Genomic DNA, 22361 nt, shown 5'->3' with positions numbered 1-22361 from the left:
ATTCATCTACCGTCCCCAAACTATTTTGCCAAGGCCAATTTGATACCCGAACTCTCAAAAGTATCAATGTGATACCCAAAGACCTAAATTGGTATCAACGTGATTCCTTCTTCTTCTTCTGGGATCTTCTTCTTCTTCTTCTTAGGGTTTCGCGGCGCCAAGCAGCTTGGGGCTGAAGCTTCCAATCGAACCTGATACCAGTCGAAGAACCTGCTGGTGCTGAGATGATCAACGACCTGTCCGCGTACATTGGGGCCGTCGAGCTGTTGAGCGAGACGAGGCGTTCAGCCGGAAGGTACCGTGAGAGAGTGACCGTTGAGGCGGAGTATGTACGGTCTCCGAATGGAAGGCGGTCCAGTTCTAGGGATGCCATTTTAGCTATTCTTCTCTCTCCTCCTCTCTCTCTCTCTCTCCTCTCCTTCTCCTCCGCCCAAACCATCACTAACGCCGCCGAGATGGATTTGTAGCAGGAATTGGAGAGGATCTCGGCGGCGTTAGTGATGGTTTGGGCGGAGGAGAAGGAGAGGAGAGAGAGAGAGGAGGAGAGAGAAGAAGAAGAAGAAGAATAGCTAAAATGGCATCCCTAGAACTGGACCGCCTTCCATTCAGAGACCTTACATACTCCGCCTCGACGGCCACTCTCTCACAGTACCTTCCGGCTGAACGTCTCGTCTCGCTCAACAACTCGGCGGCCCCAATTTACGCCGACGGGTCGTTGATCATCTCAGCATCAGCAGGTTCTTCAACCGGTATCGGGTTCGATTGGAAGCTTCAGCCCCAAGCTGCTTGGCGCTGCGAAACCCTAAGAAGAAGAAGAAGAAGAAGAAGAAGAAGAAGGAAATCCTAGAAGAAGAAGGAAGAAAAAGAAATGAAAAGAAAAGGAAAAAAATGAATTAACAAAAAAAAAAAAAAGTAAATTGGTCATTTCACTTTTTTTGGGACCTACGTGCATGCCATGTCAGCAAACATACGGCGCTGTCAGAAATTTTGGATGGAGGTATCACGTTGATACCAATTTAGGTCTTTGGGTATCACATTGATACTTTTGAGAGTTTGGGCATCAAATTGGTCTTGGCAAAATAATTTGGGGACGATAGATGAATTTTTCTAAAAAAAAAAAGAAGGGTAAATTGGTCATTTCATTTTTTTTTTTGGACCCACGTGCTTGCCACGTCAGCAAACAGACGGCGCCGTTTGAAAATTTTGACGGAAGTATCACGTTGATACCAATTTAGGTCTTTGGGTATCACATTGATACTTTTGAGAGTTCGGGTATCAAATTGGCCTTGGTAAAATAGTTTGGGGACGTTAGCTGAATTTTTCTCTTTCTTTAATCAAACCCACAAGCTTGATTTGCTGCAGACCACAAATACATGAGAGAGAGAGAGTTCGCAACTTTTGGTTTTGATGTGAGAGAGAGAGAGAGAGGAGAGAAAGATGTTGGTGCCTAGAGTAAGAGAGAGATAGAGCTGGGTGCCCAGAGTAAGAGAGAGATAGAGCTGAGTGCCCAGAGTAAGAGTCAAAAGAGACCAAATTACCCCTCAAATTAACGGCGTTATTGACGTCGTGTCTACATAGTGGGTCGGGTTAGAAAGTCTGTGTACTAAAATGCTCGGTTTGAAACTTTATGTATGAAAATTATTAGTGGCCTTTACTTGGTGTACTGTTTGCAAAATTTTCCCTTCTTTTTCTTGACCAATTTGAGGGATCGCTTATTAGACCCACTTTTCGATCACATATCCACATCTCAATTGTATAATATTTAGGTCTATATGAGTAGACCACCTCTGCAAATTTTCAGCCAAATTGACAATCAATAAGGCATTCATAACTGCTATTCACAATTACAAACATGAACAGTTCATGTTCAATTTGGCTGAAAATTTGCATAAGTAATCTATACATTAGGGCGAGGAATTATTTTGTGGTCCCGGAGTACCACGTGGCACTGCCATGTGGTGGTCCAAGCCAATAGTATCATTAGAATTTGGTGGGTACCATGTAGATGTAGGGGGTGAAAAAAAAAAGATAAATTAAATTAAGAGACCAATCAGAAATAACTGCAAGACATATGGGCCAATCACATTAACCTGAACCACCACGTGTACCATGCACTACAAAAAAAAATTGCAACAGCCATGGCGCCTTCCCGTCGCGAAAAGCTATTTTGCAGTAGCAAAACAGCATTGGCGACAACAAAGCTTCTGACGCCGTTGGTGGCGTCGCCAATACTTTTAGCCACGGCAAATTGCCGTCGCAGACCACTTTTGTGACGGTAAAGAGATTTGCGACCCTTATTCTGCGACGATTTCATGCTACTCCCAATGCCGTTGCCATTACAAAATTTACTACGGCAAATTTCCGTCGCAGCATAATTAATATAATGATAATTATATTACTTCCGATCCCGCCAATATTTTTTCCTGCCAAAATTGTTTCCCGCCAATTTTTCAATACCAAATTTTGCTACCGTCTTGTTGCCGTAGCTTCGGTGTGGTGTTATAGAAATATATTCTTAGCTACGGCAATTCACCAATGCTAGTAGCCAACCAGCATTTTTTTTTTAACAAAACCTGTATTTTTGCAACATCCAAAAATGGGATAAAAATCTCAATATACAACACATATATTGTTCATTAACTCATCTATTTCATTGCAATGTAATTAAGTTGTTGCACTGTCAGAATATGTAATTAGAAGAAGTACAAAGCTATACCCAAAACCAAGCACCTAATGAAGACAACCAAGAGTAACACTTAACAAAAATTTCAGTATTGCACTGTCAGAATATGTGCAATAACATTGAAACTCAGTCCATTGCTCTATCACTGCTTGAATCTGGATTCCCTTCTTCTCCTACAGACTCCCTCCGAATTTCATGGTCACTAGTTGCATCCGGAACCTAAGACATCAAAAAAAAAAAATAGATATATCATGTATGGCTTTGCATATCACCATTTTTCAATGTCACACCATAACCCAATTCCTATAATTAATATCGCAGGTTGCACTATTCTTTATAATCATATTACAAAGAGAAGGGCAGTATGAGAGGAAATTTCAAAGCAAGTGTCATCAAAGCTAGTGTTTCTTTTACAAGTTGATACTAGTATGTATATTCATCATTGATAAATTAACAGAGGTATGTGAACAACAGCAAAGAAATTGAACAGGAAAAAAAAAGCTAGAAAATCAATGGGATACATGCAACATAGCACACGGCACACCAACACATTTATTGGCAATTCAATTACTAAGGCCTTTGGTAAAGTATTCCACTCACAGAAATCAACTAAACTATTGATTGTTACTAGGAGAGTGATGGCACAGGAAGCAATTGAACAGGACAGAGGCACTAGATTGACCATTTAATATAAATAAAAGGAAATATACTTGACAGATTTGTCAACGGCATACATGCCAAATATACCAGACAGATTTGTGAACGGCATACATACCTCTGCTATTTTCGCTAGCTGATCGTAGTTATCATGTCCATAGAAGAATGGCTCCTTATGAAATATCTGTATGGAACAAGGCTCAAGCATAAGCATCACAAGACAGGAACTCAATTCTTGACATGGTGTCAAATTATGAACCTTCTTGCCATCCGCCACCCATGGATGAAGGCAAACAGATCAAGATCCACGGTCCATGCAATACTAAGAAAAACTTTCCCTTTGCATATAAAGTACTAGTTGTAGATAGAAAAACCATTGCAGATATTGAAGTAGCCCGACCAAAGTGATCATAAGATCATACTGTCAGGGGTGATTGGGGATGATACTATACCAGCAAAAAACTACAACAATGCAACTGTATCTAATATAGATGTCGGGAAAAAAAAGTGGGGAAATGCTTACCAGTAGGCTCGGACCAATTTCTTGAAGTTTCAACATGCAATTAAAATACAATGCTTATGAATATTAAGCAACTAATTACTATGATAAAACAATATGTACCTGTAGCCCAATAACACTGTCCTCCACAACCAAACAATCTCTGACTGAGATTCTGAGTCTCTATCAGGCATAGGCAGTTAGTGTTTTGATATTTAGAAATGTGCAGTGAAGGTAGAAGATGTGGATATCCACATTCGCAAATGTCAAATTAAAATGTAGATTGTTTACCTTGGCAGCTATAAGATAAATTGAAGGGTCGGGCGTTTTTTCCTTCACATCATCACCTGCATAAAAAACAACAGAAATCATTGAAGTTAAATATCTGACTCTCTTAAAAAAACTAGTTCAATCAAATTAACGCAATTAGGAAGTGTTATTACTGAAACAAAAAAGTTCTTGAACAGTGTTACAATCCATTAACACTGGCAGCTAAACTAATCTATAAACATAATGGTATTTGATTTAGGCTTCTAGGAAACAATGCAGCAAATAATGATATAATGGAGCTGGAATGTCAATCATGCATAATTGACGTGATCCTAAGCACATGAGATTGTATGCTGATAAGTGGAGTAATAAGTCACAACATGTGTCTCACAAAAGGTTTTAACTTTTAACCAATAAGTTATAAAAGATATCACATTTTGAAAGTAATGAACATACCACCAAGAAAGCGATCAAGACCTCGAAAGCACTCCTAAAATAAGAAAGTTACGTATAATGAATTGATAAACACTTTGTAGAAACAAAGAGGTAGATACTACTTCTAACATTAAAAACAATGTCGGAGAAAAGGCTTACATTTCCTATAAGGCTTTCAAGACATAATATAACTGAACTTTTAGTAGCTGCAGACAAACAACAAGCTTTTTCCCCTACAACAATGAAAGAGACAAAATCACTCCCACAAGAGTTAAAGAGGCCTTCTATAGGCTTATGTAACAGAACAGATATTAAAAAGTGTGTGCATCAGCGCCATTAATAAGAACGACATGCTATTAATTGTCAGAAGACACTACCCGAGTCTCTTCTTGTGGTTCCCTAATAGCTGCTGACTTGGGTTCTTCACCATCTTCAATAGACCCTGAGATTGAAGACCAAAACTTAATTACCAAAGTTTACACAACTAAGCCTAACTCAAAGAATTCGACAAAACAACAGAACTGAGACCTCATTATATAGAGGGAGAGGATATTCTTACTTGAACATGGAGAAGATTTAGAATATCTGTAGAAGATATTCATACAACATCGCATTATACAGAATTTTCTAGGTTGCATCTAGATCTCACATATCCCTAAACTTCGCTCTTTTTATTATTTCCCATTGGTAGATCAACCATTACCTCAAACCAATATATTGGATCCAATTCTCGACAAGTAGCCCAACTTATTTATTTGTAAATGATGGTTTTTAAAATATTATCTCAAGGACCCATCTAGATAACCATTGAGAAATCTGGTAGCCAAAATGGTTTGCTCCTATTGAAGGTAGATGATAATGGTTCAAAAGAATGAAATATAAATGACAAAGTGACAAACTTTCACAGCAACTTCATAAACGAATCAGCATGTGAAGGCTGATCATGACTATGAATTCAAGAACAGTACTTTGATCTAAATTTCATATGAACTTAAAGTGTGTGATGTCCGATAACAAGATGAAACAATCAAAATACTCGATCTTGAAAGGCTTTTATTCACCTTGCTGTCGGAAATTAATTAGAACAGCAGACTGCTTGAAAATGACAGCAACATCATTCCAAAACTAAAGCTGGAACAAATATCCCCACGAGGCCACATCTCCTCAGAACCAACAACTTGTAATACCAACACAGAACTAGCAAAGCAAACAGCTGAAGATAATACACTTGATCACAGAGGTGCAGATGCATCCCATCTTTAGCAAAAAAAGCTTTTGTTAAGCAAAAGAGCAAATTGACAAAATATTTGAAATTAGACATGCCAAGTGAAAATCAAATGAATCATGCCAAAATCAGATTCATAAAACCTTTATATCAAATTTGGAATCCGAACAGCTGAACTCAAACAATTATCATACAACCCTAAATAAGAAAGAATATAAACAAAAAGAAAAAAGAAACCAAACCTCGAATATGGATTAGAAACCCTAGATTAGATAGATACCATAGATTCGCGAGGTAGATTCGCAGGTAGCCGAGAGGCTGGTCAAATGCCCACTAAATTGAGTATGAGATCTTGCCCTTCACGAGTTTCCGGTCGAAATGGTAGATGTGGAATTTCAGCTGCAGGAACATGATAATGACGGCATGGCGGAGGTCGATCATCCCGGCGATGGCGTGTGGCGATGAAGTGGACGGCGAAGACGCTGATGGTGGATTCCACGGTCATGGTGATATGGATGATGGAAAGGTTATGGCACTGGAGGGAGGAGAGAGAGAGAGAGAGAGAGAGAGAGAGAGAGAGAGAGAGAGAGGGAGTGAAGTTTTTCTCTTTTTTGTTGGTCAGAGTTTCATAGAGATAAGAAAAAAATTTCCTACTCTCTCCTGTCTCATGCCTTCACACGACGGCAGTTGGTTGCAGTAGCAGTATATTAGTGTTTTGCTACCCTTATTGCCACGGCACCTCAATTATGTCGCATAGTTCTCATATTCTTGCGACGGCAGAATTTTGCCGAAGTTAAAGCATGAGCAATGGCGACTGCAAATGCTTGTCGATGCAAACTGCCGTGGCCATTGCAATTCTTTTTTGTAGTGATGGTCCGAGACCATGTAATAATTTCCCCATTAGGGCAAAATGAACAGTCGAGATGTGATTATGTGATCGAAAAGTTGGTCCCATAAGGGATCCCTTAAAATGGCCAAAAAAACAAAAAACAAGATCCCTTAGTGAAAGGGCTTTATATATATATATATGTGTGTGTGTGTGTGTGTGTGTGTGTAACGCCTCAGACTGCACCTCACCAACTTGGACACGTTACAGTGCCACGTGTCTCTAAGACATTGTGAGATCCCAAATTATGAAGTTGGTCGAATTTTCAATTTGAGATTAGAAGTGGAAAGTATAGGTCACCATGAGTTCGCAGCATTTTTAGGTGAATTTTTTCCGGTTCCGGAGTTATTTTTAAGGAATTATTGAAGTTTAATTGGATGAAAAATAAATGTTGACATGGCACCTTACTATTGGTTGGTCCATTACTTAGTGACCAAGACTAGCAGCTATACGTGGCCTTTATATTTGCACTAGTCATGAGACACATGTCACTTGTTTAGACAAAGTTTGCTATATGTTTGACAAGTGGCATAAGAAAGATGGTGGATGGCTTAGGTATTGACACATGGTAGTTTCTTATCTGTTATCTCTCCCTATGAATCTTGCTCTGCTAAGGAGGTCCTTAACTTAACTTAAGGAGTAAATTTCCATATTTTGACAACTTTTCGATCACATATTTACAGCTTAACCGTTCAGTTTTTAGGTATATATGAGTAGATCATATCTACAAATTTTCAGTCAAATTGATGATTGTTAAGACATCCAAAACTGCAATTTACACGACCAAACTGAATTTGTCCAACCGTTTGTGTAAATTACAGTTTTGGATGCCTTAAAGATCATCAATTTGGCTGAAAATTTGCAGAATTGATCTACTCATATATACCTAAAAACTGAACGGTTAAGATATAAATATGTGATCAAAAAGTGGTCAAAATTTGGAAATCTGTTCCTTAAGCTAAGTTAAGGACCTCCTTAGCATAGAAGGCCTGCTCTCTCTATAAATAGGAAGTCAGCTTCATGCCTTCATCTCTGTACCGTTTTCTCTCCTCTCATTTTCTCGCTCTAGCTTTCTTCCCTCTAGAACTTCGGTGGATCATAACTTTTGATCCGTGACTTCAATTTAGGATCTGCGAAAAGGATTCCCTGTTTTTATCCATGGAGGTTTAAATTAGATCCAACGGTTATTTATAGAAGACTCATTTTAAGAGACTCGGTTTACGATCGGTATTCTGGGAGACGATTCGTGTTGTCGAGATGAGCCTAGAAAGAAGAGCCTAGAAGGAAGAACTTATTTACATTCTGCTTTGTAACACTCACACTTCAGATTTGGCATTAGGTGCTTAAAATCCACCAACACCAGGTTCGGAGCGGACTGACAGACATAAAATGAAGATTCAATTTATATCCTAGAAACTCGCAAGGCATTTCGTTGAATAATAATTTTTGTAAACGCACAGCGGAGACTTGAAAATGCTTTTTGAGGTGAAAACCTTTTAAGAAAATTAACTTCATTTTGTTCGTCTAGAACTTATCATGTTGAATAGTAATGTTCCAGAATAACAAGTATAAAATAATAAAGGTCGAGATCAAAATTCGGAACCTGACTTCTGTCACGAGGAGTTATCAAATTCTGTACACCTTGCTTCGTCCGCTACAATCCCGTTACCAGTGCACAGTACCTGCAACCACACTATTGTAGGGGTGAGCGTTCGTCCTCGCTTCTCAGTAGGGGCTTCACCCTGGCTAGCTTTCAAAACCAATGAATGAAATAATATTGTTTTTGGCTAGCCAGTATGAAAACGCACTTAAACCATTTTATTCAAGAAACGACAAACTTTAAAAATATTTTCGACTCAAAACCGATGAATGAAACTCAGTTACCAGTGCATGAAATTCAAATACATATGAAGCCAAGTAAATAAATAACCAAGTAAGCGCAGGGAGAACGTCCACAACCTAACTACACACGCAAAACCTGGTCGTCATTGCAATCGTGCACCGTCCGACCGGTGTAGCTAACCCTCCGGAGGTTAAGGGGATCGAAACCAAGGAAGTCAGTGCCAACCTTTGCTCTCAAGCCATTAACAATATCTCTCACGATTTGGTTGGTATTCATTGCGCTTTAACTTAACCAAACCATTAAACTTATCATGCATCACCATTTAATTAAATATGAAAAACAACTAACTGAGTGAGTTCGAATCCCCTACCTGGATTCCGAAGATTTATCATTTCGCATTGTTCGAAACTCACGAACCTTCCATTCCGTGGGTAACTAGAGTACTAATTTCTGACATAATGATCATAATCTATCGAACAAATATTTAGAGTCTCAACGATTAACAAATCATCAAACCAACTTTCTTAGTTTGACTAGGAGTTGCCCAACTTTGACCAAGTTTGACCAATCGATCACAACTAATTTCACAAACAGTCCCAATTACCGATCATATTACTTGAAATTGGAATATCGACCAATTTCCATGCGTGTTAATATTTAATCCTCAATTCCTTCACAATTACGTTGCGTAGTCATTGAACGGAATTATTATGGACACCCGACACACTTTCATTCTCAATTGAGGTGTGCAAAACACTATGGGCACCTAATTTCTTTCGTTAACCAGAATTCAATTACTTCCATTCTAATTTAATAAAAAAAAATTTTACTTCCATTCTAATTAACACAACCATTCCAATATTAATTACCATAGAAAATCTCGCAAATCATAAACCAACTCAATTCACCATTCTCTACTACAATTTACGGTCGACCAACACAACATACAAACACAAGCAATCAGCTCCAATTCAAACTCCAATCTCAAAAGTTGTTTAACCTTCGACCATCACCACAAAAACAAAATTTATATTCAATGGTCAAAATTATTATCGAAGATTAACTTCACCCAACCAAATTCCCGGTCGAAACTCGGCAGATAATGAACGGAGTACAACAACCCAGCAAGCTTCTGGCTTCCAACTCCACTCGTGGTCCACCTTCGTCTGTAGGTGCAGCCGAGCCAGAAACAGTGCCAGGGAGGTCGAAAAAGTAGCCGGCGTCGAAAAACAAGGCGGAGTCGAAACCATCCAAAAATCGAAAATTATCAAAATCCAATCAAAACGAAAAACTAATTACACGAGCTGGTAAAGCACGACGAGAAGATTGATTTTCATACCACAAATGCCATAAACAGTGGCCATATTCACCTAAAAATGCGAAACCCGCCGGAAAAATATTAAGCTTTTGAGCTTCGATTCTCTCTCCTCACTCCGCGTATAGATGATCCAAAGCCAGAGAAAGGACGGAGACGACGAGAAGATTCGAACGGTACCTATTTACCGGCTTGAAGTGGCCGGACCACAGATTTATAGTCGGACCAAGTTGCCGGGCCGTCGCGTCATTGATTCAGGTTGAAGAAGTTCGTTGCTTCTGGTCTAATCTCGACTAGTAATAATCATACATATAAACACCAGAGCTAACATTTTTCTTTACCAAGTGTTCCATAGCAATCATCCACATGATACACTTCGCTCTGATCAATTACATCCCTTTTGTACCACAAGACTTCCCTTGTAACAACAAGGCTAAGTAATTAACAATCTGATTACTCTCCTCGCAATACTTGGCATATCTGTAGACGACTCATGTCTACACCAAATAGGACTGGATAACTACCAACCTCGTTACCACACATAATATTACCACAGTTGACATACTCGTAGACAATTCGCGGGTACATCCAATTCCCGCTCATGAAAAGTACAGAACTATTTGGAAATTTGAACTTCGATATAGATATATGTAACTACATGTAGGTAATATCATATTCCTCTAATGAAATCCACGCCAACTATGAAAATGAGTCAACGTCGTCATAATTTGTAGCTTCTGATGACCATTATTGACTAACGAAATACATCCCCTCTTAAAAGTGCATCAGTTGTCACCAACATATCCGCATTTCATCGTGGAAGAAGCCTTGGTCCTCCGGAAGGACAAACACACGCGAAACTGGCTGAACATCTGTCTTTCTTTGCCACGCTTTATGAGGAAGATAAGACAGAATCTAACAGCAGGTTCCTAATATTTACTCCATGAATTGTCGCATGACCACACATTTCGAATTATCTTGCCGTATATTCGAGTTCATAATGTACTCGTTCACAAGCGCCATTTCAGCTAGCATAATCACTCCACAAACTTGAAGGAGAAGTACTTCTTCCAACTGCATTTATGATATGGCCAGCGTTGGCAATTTCATATCACGTTGTTTTTTTCACAACAGTTGCGTCCGCAAACCATGTCAACGCGTTATTTGACACTAATCTGTCAAACCAGCAAATCATCTTGATAACGAGCTTCAACAAGCACTTCCGTCAAGATTCAACGAAATTCGAGGATCACCACTTGAAGTCTGGAAGCTAATTCTTGCAGTAATGTCCCCGATGCTTCATCTGTACTTGATGAATTTACGATCAAGTAACAATGAACAGCGCTCATAACATACTTGATGGCAAGACTCCTTTCTGAGTGTTTCATCCATCACTAGAACGTAGCTCACGATTCATTGTGGAGAGAATTTGGGATTCCTCGATAGGGCAATCGCCCGAAAGACTTTGCACCACGTCTTTCAAGAAAGACAAAACGAAGCTCCATAGCAATTGTTGTGAGACTCATTCCACGATACTACATATGAGTATGATTTACTCCATATCGCGGAACGATTTGAATTCAATACTCACTATATCATTCCAACTCTGCAGACTATCTGTGGTGACCCGAGAGAGGGGTCCCACAGAGCCACGACCCCGAGCCAATGAGAAATCGACATGTCACGAATGACATCCCAATAACTCATCAACCCGGAATCGCAAGGCCTTTTGGGGTTAGGTTGTGGTTTACAAAACATTTTCTTGGACAAATCATTCTAGCAACCGAACAGCATATTTAAAAAAAACGGAATTTAAAGTGGGCTAAAGGATTTGGGCTTACAATAGGAGCCCAATTTGGAAAGTAACAAATCACTAAGTAAATACAAGTATGAGAGACGCGCCCCAGGGTTACGGGTCTCCTGAAATTTTGTAAATAAGTGAGTAGTAAACAAATAAAAGTAAATAAATAGGTGACTTCTAAATCCGATAAAGGACCAAAACCTACTTTTGGTAAAGTTAAAGAAAATGTGCCAAGCCGGGCCATGTGCCTCCTCTGTACGCTCCCCGACCACATGATCGAAACATGCACACTGTTGTAGGGGTAAGCTTTCGTCCTCGCATGCTCAGTAGGGGCCTACCCAACCATGCTAGGTTTGAAAATAATATACTTGAAAATATTTACTACATAATATTGTGCACGTTTATCGAAAATACTTTAAAAAGAGGCAACCACAAACATTTGTTCTCTTTTATAAAACATATGCAGCATGCTTTACACAGCTTGGAGCTCCGAGATACTTACCTGCCGGCTAAACTAAAACAAATCGGTGACCGACCCGGTTCGTCATCCTTCGAGAACCGGCCAACTACTTTGTAGTCCTTGTGACTGACTACAAGTAGCGAAAGTATCCATTTCCTGGCCCTGAGTCTCCTATGACTGGTTCACTATCGGTACTCACCCTTCCTCGACAAACATAGGAGCACAGCCTCCTCCGGAGATTCACGGTTATCGACACCGTAGGATCCCTAGGAATCAACACGTCTAGGTCCCATTTACTTTCAGGTCACAAGTACAAACATACAATGGGTACAGTATCTCAACATGCAAGTCTAGCCTCGGTTTTCACAATCAGCAATTATCAGTTATGAAAAACACAGGTTGATACGAGGCATCGACTAATGAACAACCAAAAATGCACTTGCAGGCAACATACTATCTTAGTATAGCATTCCACATATATCGAAAAGCCTCTAACAAGGAAGGGACAGCTCACCCTACCTGGATATGGAGTGCTCGTCCACATTCGGGTTCGTTCCCTACTTTTGATCATTTGTTCGAATCCAAGTGCACATGCTTGAGTCCTTTATAATAAAAATCGAATCAATGAGTAACTTAACGTCATTATAACTCAACTAACCGAGCAACCAAAACATTCACTTAATTCCTTTAAAGCCCATCGAATTATCCTTTAACATAAAAATCTACTATCCATTCCCAAATAATCCAAATGATATTGCATTTGAACCATTTGGGATATGGTGATTATACTTAGCACTTTGACTTCATTTCTTTAACCTTCTTAATAGAAAAACAAATCACAATTTCCATTCCCGAACAACTGTTAATTGGTATGTATACCGTATATATGTACAGTGGATGAGCATATATATGTACACGTATATATACGTACTAGCTCTTGCTTCAGTGGTTGAGCATATATATGTACAAATCCACTTGTACATACCGTATATACGTATACATACCGTACAGACCGTATATACGTATGCATACCATACAACTGTATATACTTATGCATACCGTACAGACCGTATATACGTATGTATACCGTACATACCGTATATACGTCCGTATATCAAGCATATACGAGATCCAAAAATATTTGTAAGAGGTAAGGTTCGAACTCCCGACCTCGAACACGAAGGTTTTGCTCCCAACCACTGAAGCAAGAGCTGCCTTCATTAATATATGCTCACGTGTTATATTTATTATGTCATAAGCGAACATAATAAAAATAAACGAGAAGCAAGGTTCGAACCTCTGACCTCTTGTACAAGAGCCTTGCTCTTCAACCACTAGAGCACCAGCTGCTCTCGTTACTATCCATGCAACTTCTTTCATTTATTCTATCATAAGCGATAGAATAACAACAAACTGTCGGTACACTCCACGTGCCACGACACGTCTCTTCCGTGATTTACGGAAAGCAAATCACTTTCTGCTAAAGCTGTCTGCCACAGCGTCTCGAGGTTCGGCCTGTCCCCTTACACGCTCAACACGCGCCAACAGCTTTTCCGGGTTTCGGGGCGACTTTAATCCAACGCGTGGATTCAAATTCTGAGATCGTTCATCCAACGGTGGAGATCTGCTCACCTTGTTCTATAAATAGGTGCATTCTGGAGACGCGACTGTTCACTCCAAAGGAAAAGAAATTTTCTTCCGAGCTCAAGCCTTTCTCTCTCAACTCTTCAGCCTTTCTCTTCTCAAATCCCTAGTTTTTCACTCTCAGATCTTCAATCACCAGTTCAACAACTCCAATCCTTCTAGCAAAATCTCCCTCAAACACTAAACCATGTATTCCTCGATTTTCACATCCTCTCACTCCATGACCCAAGAGCCACGAACTCTGCAACTAATGGAGCTCCAAACCCCGCAACAAATGGAACCACAACAACAGCAACCAACAGAGGAGGGAGGAAACACCCAAGCAGCTGGAAGTAGTGCCAACATGGATTTCTGGCGAAGCCGTACCAGGTGGATTCCTACTCCAGAACAAATAAGAATCCTCAAGGATCTTTACTACGTCAAGGGATTTAAGTGCCCAACTTCAGAGCACATTCACGAGATCTGCCTCCAGCTGAACCAGTATGGACATGTTGAGGGTAAGAACATTTACTTTTGGTTCCAGAACGTCAGGGCTCGAGAGAAGCAGATGAATAGGTGTAATCAGGCTGCTCCAGTGCCCATGGGAACTAGTTCTCTTGGTACTGGTAGATCCATTGATCTCAATTTTGGGTCCACTGGTGCTGGTGGATCCATCGACATCAATTTTGGGCCAGCTGGTGGATCCATTGACATCAATTTTGGGTCCACTAGTTCTACTGATGATGGTAGATCCATTGATCTCAACTTTGGTTCCACCTATTCTACTGGTAATGAAGGATTTCTTGATTTAAATTTTGTTTCATATTCTTCCTCACACTTCAACACTAATACCAGTACAACTCTTTTGGCACAACAGGAGGACAAACATCCCTGCAACAACGAGGAGGAGATCACCAGGAGGTTCAAACTCTTCCTCTGTTCCCCGTGCACGGCGAGGACGTCTTTGGTAACCTGAAGGCTACTTCCGAGGAAGGTAGCGCTTTTGGTTACTATTCTGGTGGCTCAGGCGGTTACCACAGTGGCTCAAACGTTTCTCTTGAGCTCAGCCTCAACCCATCCGGAGCTGCTGACTAGGCTTAGTATAGCATAGTCCTCGTTTCCCTTTTTGTAATATAAAATCAATAAGATTGTGTGCATGTTTTCTTTTTCTTTTTGTTTAACCACAACAACACCAAGGATCGAACCTTGGTCACTTAATACTCTTTTCAAAACCATCGAGACTCTGCTGCACACATCTTTCAAAATGATTTATCACAAACAATCAATTAAGTTGCACAGAGGTCTAGCTAGCATCCTCTGAGTCAAACCAAACACAAACAATTTCGTCGCTAGAATTCAGGGATTAATAAAGCTAAACACTTCCCATTCAGAAACACCTATAGAGCACCAAACTTAACACCTCTTACGCTCGTGATCTTTAGAACTAGAACACTAACATATCCTTCACTGGGCAGGAAAGTACATGTCTCAAAAGAATGCTACAAATTCGCTCCAAGTCATTATCGATAATTCATATCCTTAGTACCAAATCTAATCATGGTCATGTTTCACCTTAAAGAAGGAACATAGCCACATTCTTCTTCTTTCTCAATACAGTACCCTCATGGAAAAATACTAGCTCTAATGAATCTCTACTCAAGTAAACTCTCACCTTGAACTTTCAACTCCTTAAGTTCAGTTTCATCCAATAAGGCGACATTAATATAGGTATCTAACCTGGTATCACCTCGATAACAAACTCCACCACCCTCCTTATAGATAACCTAAGTATCTCCAAATTACCTCACTACACTCAAAAATTTATATCAATCTCTTCCCAAACCACAGAGTCAAGAATCCTGTTCAATGGCTAACACCTTAACCAAGGTGAGTTCTATCAAATGGTTACATCACACAACTACCACTAAAGCACTACAAGCACTGCCATAAAAACTGTTATAAAATAAACACTACTGGCACCACCACAAGGCTGCCATATGCACAAGTCTGCTATAGACATCAGGGAAAAAACCCATACTTTTACTCATAACTTTTCCTTCTAAAAGTTCATCACGTAGTGTATATAAAATCACCACACAACCTTCTTAGTCTACACTAAGAATTCAATCTCACACAAGGTCAGCATAATTGCCTCAGAGTCACTTTAATCACGTATCACATGTCAATTACCAAAACTCCACTAAGACGTCTCTTTATAAAACAAGATATCTAATCCTTGATACGTACACCTCATCTAAACATCTGTACGTCCAACTTAAGAAGACAAAATTTATAACAATTCATACTCGTATCCACACTAGGTACGTGCATAGGTCCACACCATGTCCTCAACCAAACACTTCAACAATCAAAAGAACCTCATTTCCATAAAACAATCCTCGTTGACTTAACAGAGTTGAATCAAGAGGTTCCTATTCCTCAAGGATTGTAACTTGCGGCCACTGAACTTATTCCCATACGAACCTACAAGACAACTGTAAGGTTCTAAGTACAACCCCTTCGAATATCCATCACCTAAGGAGTATAGTATGCTTGGCTAATACTTGTATAACACTTAAAACACAGTATAAGTCAAATACAAATTCATATTAACCAAGTCAATACTATAGGGAAGGTATTCACGTTCCTAAAACGACCTAGCGGCCTAAACAACTCCCAACACTCACGCATACCCAATGACTTAGCCAATACCGAAGAGCACACGATGGGGATCCGCTGCAGCCGGGCCATCACTCGGAAGGTATTGACACATCACCAAATATGCACCTTACGCTCTGATACCAAACTGTCACGCCCCGGATTTTGAATAACAAATCCAAGTCCGAAACATGAATTAATACAACTCACATAAATACAACCTGAATTTTTTTCTCAAAACAACCACACCTCACATCGCTCGATATTACATAAACCAAATCTCAAATTTGTTTATTACAGCACACTCTCACCAAATTATATTGTAAGGCTCAAATGAGCATAACTCACCTCACAATTACAATTGCTGTAAAACTAAAACAAATTCTCTAACCCGCACGATCACCGTCCTGATTCTCCTGACCTGCAGGATTACCCGCTACACCGTTTGAATAGTGTACCGGGATTGCAACAATACAAACCCGGTAAGCTTTTTGCAAAGCTCGTATGAGTAAATGAAAGGATTGCACGATTTAAAGTAACCAAATCAACTCAAGCATAAATTCAACTCAAGTATTTTCTTTGCATAATAATTGAAGTGTACAACGTCACTTCAAGCATCAATCAACTCACATCTCAACATAACTACTCAAAAACAAACAACTGTTTACTCAATATATACTCACAGGCTTATGATTTATTTATATAAATCATCCCATGCAGTATATTATACTTACAGGCTTATGATTAATTAGATTAATCACCCCATTCAGTATATCATACTTACAGGCTTATGATTAATTATATTAATCACCCCATTCAGTATGTCATGTCATACCCAAGGGCATATGATAACTCGTTTATCCCCCAAGCAGTATGACAGCAGACAGACTAGAGCTCTAACTGTATCGTAAAGTGTCACCTGGGCCAAGGTTCACCTTACGAATGACTGCTTTCCTCAATTCACTCGACTCCTCATTTAATTCATCTCAACGACTCAACTATCGCACTTTACTCCATTACCCATTATCATAGACAACACAACATCTAAGATAAATCACATATTCCAAAGGGTAATGCTCAAAATATAACTCAGTAAATCACATCAATACTTCACCCGATGTCACACCATCCAATATATATTCCACGTAAATATATATATACGTAGTCACCCATACAAGAGTGACCACTAATACCAACTATAGTTCACATGCAATAAAATCTAGAAATTCATTTTTATAGTTTAAATACATTTTACTTACCTATGGACCGTAGTCGATCAAGTCCATATAATTTAAAACAAATATTTATTTTCATAAAACAATTTCCCAATTAAATAAAATCACCGAATTTCGGTTCGTGAATGAACCATGTGCGATTTACTCACCTCGATATTCCCGCTGCGTCTTCAATTCAACACAATACACACCGAAATCGTTCACCCAAGGGAGACCGTCAATCACCTAATCACACATGACCTTAACTTAGCCAATAGCTCAAAAACATACTCAAACGACAATCCAACGGTCGGATCGAAATTAAATGATGATCCAACGGTCGGATCCTCACGGATCGCCTTTAGGATCACCCCCCAAAAATCATCACGAAGATCCAACGGTCAGATCTTCCTGAATCGTCCTTACTAACATCTTCACAAATTTATACAAAAATCCGACGGACGGATTCTCACGAATCGCCTCCCTAATCACCGTTTTGCATTTATACGAAGATCCAACGGTCGGATCTTCGCCCATGACCACACAAAGCCACTGGGACAGTCATAAGATCATCGTATCAAAACTACAAGTCCATCTGACGGTCCTAACTTCACATATCACAAATCTAACGATCGAAATCGATCGAAACTTAAAAATTCATAACTTCATCATACGATATCCAAAAATTATGAATTATATATGCAAACGATCGTATCGACACGTAGAACACAAAAATGGACAGAAACTGTCCTTGGGGTGTCCGGAGGTCGCCGGAAACCACCATCACAGTGGCGGCACAGCCACCCATCCGAAGTCAAAATTAGACAAAACTCCCAACATCAAAGTCCTTCAACTCAACTCCAATTTCACTTTTCATAACTACACCAAAGTCAGATTATAAGCCAAAAAGTAGAATTTTACCTCGCAAGTTTTGAAACCCGAAGAACCCTAGTTTCCCAATCTTCAAAATTCGATCACCCCGGATCAAATCGCTGCAAGCCTTCTTGGGGATAGCTTCTACTTCCTCTGGGCTAGAAAAGCCCTCAAAGAACTCGAGCTATAGTGGCCGGAGCTGGGAGAACCAAGGTGGCGAAGGAAGACGATTTCCAGCTCGGCTGTGCGGCTTCTCGGTCTTCTAGCGGCCACCACGATGGTTATCTCAAGTCGATGTCTTCTGGAAAGTTGTAGAAAACTTCACGGTGAGAAAAATTGCTTTTGGAATCAGGTCGATCGGAGGCCTGTAGAGGAAGATATGGCCAGACAAAGTAGAGCCCAGAAAAAGTGGGGAAGAGCGATTTCGTCTCCGACGAGGCTCTCTTCTCGACCTTGTAGAGCCTCATACAGCTCGTATTTCACTTCGATTTCTTCTACAAACTCGTAAAGGGGGTCGAGACCAGAAAAACCCACTTTGTTTCACATCAATCGGTGGCCGGATGAGGAAGAACGAAGGTGACGAAGGGAGGGGGTCGCGGCTGGGCTCGGGAGAGAAATGGGGAGAAATTTCTGGAGTTCCAGAAATTCTGTCCTCATTTGCAATATTCGGATTTTTTTTCATATTTATAGAAAATCCCAATTTTCAAATATTCGTAACTTATTCATACGAACTCCGAATATTACGTTCCATATGTCCACGAACTCGTATCGACGCGCTCTACAACTTTCATGAAGGAAGTTTTCCCAATTTCCCAATGTATAAAAAGTCAACTCCTTTGACCCCCCTAAAACGTTCAGTTTTCAAAATAAAATCGCTCGAACTAATTCCACACTCCTCTAAGCTTCGTACTCGTGTCCACGACCACGAAATCATTTCCAAAACGTCATCGGAAATTAACTTGAATTTTTCGGGTATTACAATCCACCCTCCTTAAAGAAATTTCGTCCCGAAATTTAAACGCAAGTTAATTGCTCTCGATTACGGTTAACCTAACCATCGAATCTCCATCCTTTCCAAAGCTGTAGTAATCTACAAAGCCACAGCCCTTTGTATAAAAATACATTCCTAAGGCCACAAATTCTTTCATCACAAAAGTAAACTCACACAAAATCACCACATGGATCCTCACATAGATCTTCACATAGATCATCTCATAGATCATCACATAGATCTTCACATAGATCATCATCCTGTACTGGCATACAAGCACAGTAAACATTCTCACAAAGCGTTTCGCTACTCAATTAGCATCACGGTAAATCTCTATAGTAAAACTTAAGCATGCACTATTCTACACAACAATAGAGATGCATCACTCAAAACAAATCATCCCCAAAAGCATGCCAATAAAATCTGACACCCAGTGATGATGACTTGGGCTTGCTCAATCCTTGGGCTAAGCATTAGGGCTGGCCAATTGGGCCGAAGAAACCGAACCATCCACATTTCGAACCGGCCCGAACCAATTTGGGTTTAACATTTGGGCCTACCATTTGGGCCGAACAATTGGGCTTAACATTTGGGCCTACCATTCGGGCCGAACAATTGGGCTTACTATTTGTGCCTACCAATCGGCCGAACAATTGGGCTTACTATTTGGGCCTACAAATCGGCCGAACCAAACGCATTTTGAATAGGCCCAACCAAATTTGGGCTTACTATTCGGGCCTACTATTCGGCCCACAACTTTTTAGCTCGGCTATGGTATGAAATTGTACATACCGTATATACGTATACATACCGTACAGACCGTATATACGTATGCATACCATACAACTGTATATACTTATGCATACCGTACAGACCGTATATACGTATGTATACCGTACATACCGTATATACGTCCGTATATCAAGCATATACGAGATCCAAAAATATTTGTAAGAGGTAAGGTTCGAACTCCCGACCTCGAACACGAAGGTTTTGCTCCCAACCACTGAAGCAAGAGCTGCCTTCATTAATATATGCTCACGTGTTATATTTATTATGTCATAAGCGAACATAATAAAAATAAACGAGAGGCAAGGTTCGAACCTCTGACCTCTTGTACAAGAGCCTTGCTCTTCAACCACTAGAGCACCAGCTGCTCTCGTTACTATCCATGCAACTTCTTTCATTTATTCTATCATAAGCGATAGAATAACAACAAACTGTCGGTACACTCCACGTGCCACGACACGTCTCTTCCGTGATTTACGGAAAGCAAATCACTTTCTGCTAAAGCTGTCTGCCACAGCGTCTCGAGGTTCGGCCTGTCCCCTTACACGCTCAACACGCGCCAACAGCTTTTCCGGGTTTCGGGGCGACTTTAATCCAACGCGTGGATTCAAATTCTGAGATCGTTCATCCAACGGTGGAGATCTGCTCACCTTGTTCTATAAATAGGTGCATTCTGGAGACGCGACTGTTCACTCCAAAGGAAAAGAAATTTTCTTCCGAGCTCAAGCCTTTCTCTCTCAACTCTTCAGCCTTTCTCTTCTCAAATCCCTAGTTTTTCACTCTCAGATCTTCAATCACCAGTTCAACAACTCCAATCCTTCTAGCAAAATCTCCCTCAAACACTAAACCATGTATTCCTCGATTTTCACATCCTCTCACTCCATGACCCAAGAGCCACGAACTCTGCAACTAATGGAGCTCCAAACCCCGCAACAAATGGAACCACAACAACAGCAACCAACAGAGGAGGGAGGAAACACCCAAGCAGCTGGAAGTAGTGCCAACATGGATTTCTGGCGAAGCCGTACCAGGTGGATTCCTACTCCAGAACAAATAAGAATCCTCAAGGATCTTTACTACGTCAAGGGATTTAAGTGCCCAACTTCAGAGCACATTCACGAGATCTGCCTCCAGCTGAACCAGTATGGACATGTTGAGGGTAAGAACATTTACTTTTGGTTCCAGAACGTCAGGGCTCGAGAGAAGCAGATGAATAGGTGTAATCAGGCTGCTCCAGTGCCCATGGGAACTAGTTCTCTTGGTACTGGTAGATCCATTGATCTCAATTTTGGGTCCACTGGTGCTGGTGGATCCATCGACATCAATTTTGGGCCAGCTGGTGGATCCATTGACATCAATTTTGGGTCCACTAGTTCTACTGATGATGGTAGATCCATTGATCTCAACTTTGGTTCCACCTATTCTACTGGTAATGAAGGATTTCTTGATTTAAATTTTGTTTCATATTCTTCCTCACACTTCAACACTAATACCAGTACAACTCTTTTGGCACAACAGGAGGACAAACATCCCTGCAACAACGAGGAGGAGATCACCAGGAGGTTCAAACTCTTCCTCTGTTCCCCGTGCACGGCGAGGACGTCTTTGGTAACCTGAAGGCTACTTCCGAGGAAGGTAGCGCTTTTGGTTACTATTCTGGTGGCTCAGGCGGTTACCACAGTGGCTCAAACGTTTCTCTTGAGCTCAGCCTCAACCCATCCGGAGCTGCTGACTAGGCTTAGTATAGCATAGTCCTCGTTTCCCTTTTTGTAATATAAAATCAATAAGATTGTGTGCATGTTTTCTTTTTCTTTTTGTTTAACCACAACAACACCAAGGATCGAACCTTGGTCACTTAATACTCTTTTCAAAACCATCGAGACTCTGCTGCACACATCTTTCAAAATGATTTATCACAAACAATCAATTAAGTTGCACAGAGGTCTAGCTAGCATCCTCTGAGTCAAACCAAACACAAACAATTTCGTCGCTAGAATTCAGGGATTAATAAAGCTAAACACTTCCCATTCAGAAACACCTATAGAGCACCAAACTTAACACCTCTTACGCTCGTGATCTTTAGAACTAGAACACTAACATATCCTTCACTGGGCAGGAAAGTACATGTCTCAAAAGAAT

General features: G+C 40.3%; 2 long non-coding RNA genes across 2 annotated transcripts; both read right to left on the bottom strand.

Annotated features, from left to right (window-relative positions):
- Window positions 1-2654: 2654 nt before the first annotated feature.
- On the bottom strand, window positions 2655-4973 carry LOC133736220 (uncharacterized). The gene is made up of 5 exons (XR_009859462.1): window positions 4704-4973; window positions 4566-4599; window positions 3963-4186; window positions 3459-3524; window positions 2655-2902 (listed from the first exon to the last, which is right to left on the bottom strand). It is a non-coding gene; the product is annotated as an uncharacterized LOC133736220 (long non-coding RNA).
- Window positions 4974-16619: 11646 nt separating this feature from the next.
- Window positions 16620-19238, bottom strand: LOC133735262 (uncharacterized). Its single transcript, XR_009858871.1, has 3 exons — window positions 18491-19238; window positions 17740-17815; window positions 16620-16791 (listed from the first exon to the last, which is right to left on the bottom strand). It is a non-coding gene; the product is annotated as an uncharacterized LOC133735262 (long non-coding RNA).
- Between the last annotated feature and the right edge of the window lie 3123 nt (window positions 19239-22361).

This window comes from Rosa rugosa, chromosome 3 (genome assembly GCF_958449725.1).
Source record: "Rosa rugosa chromosome 3, drRosRugo1.1, whole genome shotgun sequence".
Lineage (NCBI taxonomy): Eukaryota > Viridiplantae > Streptophyta > Magnoliopsida > Rosales > Rosaceae > Rosa > Rosa rugosa.
The sequence above is the reverse complement of the archived record's forward strand: the minus strand, read 5'-3'. Positions and strand labels throughout refer to the sequence as shown.